The following is a 7,741-nucleotide window of genomic DNA, read 5'->3' on the forward strand; positions in this document are numbered from 1 at the left end:
TGGCCCAAATATCAAACAACAAAGACCACCTTTGGCAAAAATGCTGCACAGCAGTCACGGGCTAATCTTGGAAAAAAACTAATGTGGCCCTCACATGTTGCAGCAAATGTGGCCCAGCTCTTTACAAACATGTCTGGGCCAGTTTTGGCATAGATACTGTATGGCACGGTAAGCACTGGTCATGTGGGTTTGTGTCTAAAGTGGCCCACATATGATGCAGTAAATGTGGCCCAGTTCTTTTAAAACATATCCGGCCCGGTTTTGGCAAACCAATGGCACAGTAAGCACCAACTCATGTGGGTGTGAGTCGGAAGTGGCCCATATATGATGCTGTAAATGTGGCCCAGCTGTATAAAAATGCATCAGGGCCAGTTTTGGCAAAGATATGGCACAGTAAGCACCGGCTCATATTGGTGTGAATCTGAAGTGGCCCACATATGATGTAGCAAATGTGGCCCAGCTGTATAAAGACGCATCAGGGCCAGTTTTGGCAAAGATATTGCACAGTAAGCACCGGCTCATATGTGTGTGAGTCTGAAGTGATCCAAATACCCAGCTAACAGAGAAAAGTTCTAAGAACGTTCCCTGAAAGTTCCCAACGTTCCCAAAAACTTTCTGCCAACATAAAAAGTGTCCAGTTTTCTTGACATTCTAAGAACATTTCTGTGTTGTCTGAACGTTAGAGGAAAGTTACATTTTACCATTGTCAAACATTATGAATGTCCTATTTAAATGTTAACACAATGTTTAAAACAACAACTGTTTTTTATATTGACTTTTTTGCTTGTTATGTGAATGATAGAGAAAAATTGCATTTTATTATTTTAATACTGTTATAAAACATATTTCTGAATGTTCAGTAAAAATATTACTGTAGAAAACACAATTCACTTATTAGGTTTAGATGTTGATGCTTTGTTTAATTTTAAGTCACCATTATTGTGATTGGTGTTTGTTTTAGTTGGACCATTGACTTCTCCATTTTTTCCTGGTTACCTTACTTTGTGTGTAAAAAACTCATTTGTTATGGTAGTGCAAAGTTAACAGTGCAATTCTGTGGTGTTAGTATATAATGGTAAAAATCATAATCTAAGTAAAGGATTTACAAAAGTTTATTTTCTGTCAATGTTGTATATGAGATCCAGCACTTTCACAGCAGTTTGTCATTAAGGAGTTTTAGAAATTTTGGCAAAAAATAACCGTTGTATATTTGGGACGTACAAACATCAAGAATCAGACTATGAATCTCAACCATGGTGACAAAGAAAATTGTAAAAAGTGATTTATTTATCCATGTCGCAGTGCATGCTGGGAGTCCTGAATGAGATTTGTAATTTGTTAATACCCAGCATGCATTGCAGCATGAAGTTTTTAATTGAATTGTCACCATGGTTGAGATTCATACTCTGTTTGTGGCATCACTCTGGCTTGCTCGAGGGCGAGACGTGTCTAACAGGAGTGGACCACACAAGTGCCATCAATCCATGCCAGGTGTGGGCCAGTGAAGGCCACAAAGAATCGTGTTGGATCTGGGCCGAATCTGGGACAAAATTTAAATTAACTATTACCCAGATTTGGGCCAGATCTGCTTTATTTGCTTTGTGTTTGGAGGACATGTGGCGTTTCTATGGTTTGCTTGTGGTAAAGATCAGGAAAAAAGAGGTGGACCGCTCAAGTGCCATCATTCCATGCCATAGGTGGGCCAGATGAAGGTGTCAGATGTGAACCAGATCTTGGCCACAGCAATTTTGCTATCTGGGAAGGGCTCCAGTTAACGGTCACGAGCGCTGTCTTCGTGCTTGGGCATCGAGCATTCCGAGGCTGCGCTCGTGGAGAGTTTTTATTCTCTCTGTGAGAGCATAACCCTCTTGGATTGCGGAGACGACTGTGGTTTCTACGGGAACGATGTCCGCGCCTTTGCAGTGCTGACGCCGCCATGGTGCGGCTGTCAAGCGCTCGCAGGACGCTTTTTGCATCACTACGCTGAGTAGGACGGAGGATGCGTTCTCCACCTACCTGCCTTCTCATCCTCAGCTGGTTGAGGCTCCGGTGGAGACTGCAGAGTCGTGTTCTACGATTTTTGCTGAATCCATTGGACCTCCTTCTGGTCCCGTCACTTCTGCAGCATCAGAGGGGTGCCCATTTTTTCCCTCCGAGGCGGAGTCTTCCCGGAGATGGCGGCCGCGCCCGCTCGAGCGGCGGAAACGCTAGAGCAGGAGGGGTTAACCCCTCTCCGCCCGAACCGTCCCGCCCACATGATTGGTACTTCGGAGCTGCTCGGGCCTCTCGGTCCTCACCTACTGTGCCTTTCTTTCCCGATGGCACAAAGAGCTGACGTGATTGGCGGCCGTCTCGGCCGTTCAGCTTTCACCCCTCACCTCCCTCACCAGCGGAGCCGCTAAGGGCGGGGACCCCTTCAGTGGAGCGGGGGGTTGCGATGCAGCTGTGTTCCTGGAAGGACCACCCAAACCTTCCCTCCCGTGTTTGTAGACAGTCGTCCGGTTACGGGCGCTGGCCATCAGGCATGTGGAGAGGCGGCTTCAGCCCTGCACGCAATAACGTTGCTGCAGGTTCACCAAGCGAAGGCTTTAGAGATTTACGAGGGAGGCTGCGACCTTCAAGCATGCAATGTCCACCACAATGGTTCAAGATCGCCACCTTTGGCTGTGTCGGGCTGACATGACGGACGCAGACGAGAACAACTTCCTGAATGCTCCTGTCTCACAGACCGGCCTCTTCGGCGAGCCTGGGGAGTCGTACAGCTCCGCTGCGCAGACTGAGGCGATCTCCTAGGTCGTGCCCCGGCGCAAGAGAGCTGCCCTTGGTCCACCAACGCCGGTTCCTCAGTCTGCCTCTCACCGTCGGCGTCCTGCGGCGGCCACCCCGTTCCTCTCCTCGGACCCCATCTCGGCAGAGCAGGGGAACCGGTCCTCAGCAGCTCGCCCCGCCCGCTTAGCCGCTTCCCGTGAAAATTGGGAGTTTAAGTGGCCAGAGACGGGCGACCCGGAGTGGCAGAGGATCACTCTTCAGGAGACGGTGATTCGCTCCTTCCCCCGGTAGAGAGCGCCGTCCACAAGACGGGCTTACGCGTTTAAATGGAACCTTTTCGTCACCTGGTGCTCTTCGCAATGCGAGAAGAACCCCTGAGAATGCCCCGGTAACATTGTGCTTTTATATCTTCAACATAGGTTAGATGGTAGGCTGTCACCCTCCACCATTAAAGTTGATATCGCCGCTATTTCTGCTCATCACTCACTTATCAATGGCAGATCAGTTGGCCAGCATGATTGGGTTATTAGGTTTTTAAGAGGCGCTCGCATAGATATCATATAGAAGACTAGATGCCCTATTGGCCGCTGGGGACTGAGAAATACGGCGGCCATCTTAAACCGGTCGTTCTCCTAGTTTCGTTGCATGGCAGCAGATAAGATGTCAGAGCACTGTGGAGCATTTTCCTGTTCTAATCGGCGGACGATCGCAAATAGAGCCCGGAGGATTATTTTCACAAGTACTTTTTAACATCGCGGTACTATTGGTTGTATTTTGTGAATAGAATATTACCAGAAAATTGAGAAAGAGCCAGCTTATTGATTTTACTGTACTGAAATCGTAGCCAGCTAACGTTCGCTAGGCTATGTTTACTGCACCAGCCGCTGTTCACCCTGCAAGGAGAGTGGGGTAAAGTAAAGTAATAATTACAAGAGTTTCTCTGTTGTGAGTATTGTGTAAAGCGCTATATAAATGTGTATTATTATTATTATTATTATTATAAGGTGCTGTGAGCTGCGTGATCCGCCGAGCTTTAAAAAGCTGAGATGTCAACAGGAACAGAGGATGTTTTCCTTCGTAGGGAGGACATTGAGGAGACTCGGTTTGGAATCGACAACTATCAGTCTGACTCGTTGTCACTGGTTGTGTCTGTGTTTTTAAAGATAAGGCTCCACCATGTTGCCAAACTCACCTCTCTTGAACTACAGAAAGGGAGCACGGGAAAGAAGCTCTGGACAGGGGTGTGTGTGTGTGTGTGTGTGTGTGTGTGTGTGTGTGTGTGTGTGAGTGTGGGGGGGGTTTACAAATCATTTTAAATTGTTTCTTCACCATATTAAAAAGTCTTATTTTATTGCAACTATCTGTTTCTGCATCTTTGTCATATTTATAGTGTGTGATTTATAAAATATCTTATGTCCTACACCACATATTTTGATTTTGGACTCACTTTATATCTTATATCAGAATATTTTATTACTGTTTAGTGAATATTCATTCATTCCTACTATGAACATTAAGTGGCGCTGTCCACATTAGTGTTGGTAATGTCACAAGCCAGGGGCTGGCTGCTAGTGGTTAAGCCACGCCCCTTCTCAATTCCCACCTCGAGGAGGTCCCCAAAACCAACCCAATGACCAAACAACAACGAGGAACAGGTAAGTATAAAAAAATATTCTTTATTTGTTTAAATATTTAAAAGATACTGGGGATTGGGGAAAGGGAAATTAAAAACTAATGCCCGAATCTGTCCTCCAGGGGGCCACGAGCAAGCGAGTGACAGGGGGGTGGGGGTTGCGTCGGGGATCGGGCTCCCGCCTCTGGTTCCCTCTGCCCGTGGCGCGCTCCTCTTCCTTCCTGGAGGCAGAATAAATCAAATCAGTGTTGGTATAGACTTTTTCTTATCCGTGTACCTGTAGCTAGCTCGAGGCGGTTCACCGCCTATCTCACACAGCTCCTTGCTTGTCGACTCACTCTCCTTCCCTGTTCTCTCTTTCTCCACAGACTACCGCCGGGACACGAGGACACGGTGGATCGACCTCCGAGGGTTCTCTCACCTCTTCACCGACTGCGGCTCTTGGTAAGTATGGGTTTCCTTCCTTACCGTTCCTTTAACACTCACACGGGTTCTCTCTACTCCTCCACAGATAACTACCGGGGACACAAAGGCACTGTGAATCGGTTTCCAATGGTTTCTCTCACCTCGTCGCTGACTACAGCTTCTGGTACGTTGGGCTTTCCTGAACGGCTTGATATCTCAGCGGTCACGCTGACTCTGTCTCTCTCTCTCCACAGAGGACTCTGCGCTGACTACAGCTTTGGGTAGGTATGGCTCTCTCTCTTCACAGTTCAGTATCTCAGCATTCACGCTGGCTCTTTCTCTCTCTCTCCACAGATGACTGCTGGGACACAAAGGCACAATGAATCGGTTTCCAATGGTTCTCTCACCTCTGCGCTGACTACAGCTTTGGGTAGGTATGGCTCTCTCTTCACAGTTCGATATCTCAGCGTTCACGCTGGCTCTTTCTCTCTCTCTCCACAGATGACTGCTGGGACACAAAGGCACAATGAATCGGTTTCCAATGGTTCCCTCACCTCGGCGCTGACTACAGCTATGGGTAGGTATGGCTCTCTTCACAGTTCAGTATCTCAGTGCTCACGCTGGCTCTCTCTCTCTCTCTCCACAGATGACTGCTGGGAGACAAAGGCACAATGAATCGGTTTCCAATGGTTCTCTCACCTCTGCGCTGGCTACAGCTTTGGGTAGGTATGGCTCTCTTCACAGTTCAGTATCTCAGTGCTCACGCTGGCTCTCTCTCTCTCTCTCCACAGATGACTGCTGGGACACAAAGGCACAATGAATCGGTTTCCAATGGTTCTCTCACCTCTGCGCTGACTACAGCTTTGGGTAGGTATGGCTCTCTTCACAGTTCAGTATCTCAGTGCTCACGCTGGCTCTCTCTCTCTCTCTCCACAGATGTCTGCTGACTACCGCTTCGAGGTAGGTATGGCTCTCTGCACAGCTCTCACAACACACTCCTCTTCCCTGTTGATTTGGCAGTTTTAACAGGTCATATATTACTTTAACAGGGTGGCGGACTTACGATAACCGGCTGCGCGATGCGTCAGCTAGACAGTGGTTTCCTATGTGACGCCGGGGGCCAAAACCCTCTCGGCGAGCTCGTTGGTCTACAGAGGGGCGAGAACGTCACGCCGGCACACCGGGTCGAGCGCTGCCCTTTCCTCGAGACCCGTTGGTCAATCGAAAACTGGACCGGGGCGCCCTTTCGTCGAGACCTCGGGGCGGCGGATCTCCTTCGCCTCCAACTCTGTGATGATAAAAGGACACAGGTAAGGTAGCAATATTATAGGTAATACTCACACACCGTCAATAGCACAGTTCTTCACCGCCACTCCTAAACTCAAGTCCGCCGAGCGTTTGGCTGGGAAAATACTTCGAGACGCCCCTCCGTGATTTTAAGACTGAAACACACTCACAGCATATTCATGTACAGGTTTTTACTCTAGAACCGTTCTTCCTCTTCGTCGTCTCAAGAACGAGTGACTGGAGGCGGGGGTACGTCAGACAAGACAACAGCAATCTCACTGCAATACACAGCATTACACAGCACCACTTCAAGTGAAAATTTCTACATCAAAGACTCACCCACCACGCTCAGTGCTTACAATAGACGCCCGTCTTCCTTCACCTCACTCTGGACGAAGAATATGGAGATGGTAACTTGGCCTAGTGTTTGTTTTCGTCACTGGAGCTGTTTCAGCACAAAGACCCTTTGGCTCACCCACCGCGCTGGTTCAGGGGTAGGGCCACCCACTCTCTTTCGAAAACACTCAAAGAGATATACAGGTCAAATACATGCACAACACATCCATAAGGAGACTCCGTTACTTACAGCTGCTGTACTTTCTTCGTCCCACGTTCCCCAAGATTGATCTCACACTGCTAGGACTCCAGATGCATAGACAAGGTGGTTTTCAGCCACCAACACCACTTTTCCACAAACGTATACTCACAATGGTGCGTCTTTCCTTCCTTCGGTTCTTTCATCCAAGGTCAGTATTTGTTTAATTCTTCTACCTATAAGGTCTTCGGTATCTTCATCAATGTAAGTCTATAATCCAAACGAGAGAGAGAGCAATACAGCAATCCAAAATAGCGTACCCGGTGAGCCCAACTCAACGCTACGATACACACCACCAACAGGAATAATAAGCACCCCAACTGTGGTTTAAACTGCTCTAAAATACTCTCCTAAGTGTTGCCATCGTCCAATCACCCGGCGCTCCTCTTAATGACTCTCAGCTGTATGTAATTTGGCTGATTACAGCGTTCGCGACGCTACCGGATGTCCGGTGTTTTCTCTTACCGGTCCGGGCGGAAACATCCGGGCGGAACCAAACTTTCCCAATTTTTGGTTCCGCCTAAAAGATCGTCACTCCTGTGACATCCTCCCCCGCCAATGCATTCTAGTCCCTGGAATGCCTCGGCGTTGTCCACTCACCGTACCGGGCAGGGGGGCGTCCTCGGCTCTCCCGTTGGGAGCGTCTCACGGGTGAATCGAATTCGACTGGCTCGGGTACTACCTCTGGTTGCATCTGGGCCGCCGGAGGTTCAACCGGCTCAGGTGCCAACTCAGGCGGTATCTGGGCCACTGGGGGTTCAGCTGGCTCGGGTGCTATCTCTGGCTGTATCTGGGCGGCCGGGGGTAGCGCCGCCACGGGTCGACCTGGTACCACAGCCCATCCTTCCATCCAGGGGGCCGCTGGCACTGGCTCTGTGGGCCCCTCTATCACAGCCTCGGGGTAATTCGGACAGGGGCGAAGCATGTTCCGATGTACTTCACGTTCGGGGCCAGGTTTTCCCTCGGGCCGGATGGTGTACACCGGCTGTCCCGGTCTCTGCTGCTTGCAAACCACATACGGGATAGCCTCCCAGCGGTCGCTCAGCTTTCCC

At 49.2% G+C, this 7,741-nt stretch overlaps 1 long non-coding RNA gene across 1 annotated transcript; it reads left to right on the forward strand.

The window, feature by feature from the left end:
- The first annotated feature begins 3,322 nt into the window (after positions 1 to 3,322).
- Positions 3,323 to 4,194, forward strand: LOC141282305 (uncharacterized). The gene is made up of 2 exons (XR_012336865.1): positions 3,323 to 3,678; positions 3,774 to 4,194. It is a non-coding gene; the product is annotated as an uncharacterized lncRNA (long non-coding RNA).
- Positions 4,195 to 7,741: the final 3,547 nt, after the last annotated feature.

This window comes from Paramisgurnus dabryanus, chromosome 6 (genome assembly GCF_030506205.2).
Source record: "Paramisgurnus dabryanus chromosome 6, PD_genome_1.1, whole genome shotgun sequence".
In the NCBI taxonomy this organism is placed as follows: Eukaryota; Metazoa; Chordata; class Actinopteri; order Cypriniformes; family Cobitidae; genus Paramisgurnus; species Paramisgurnus dabryanus.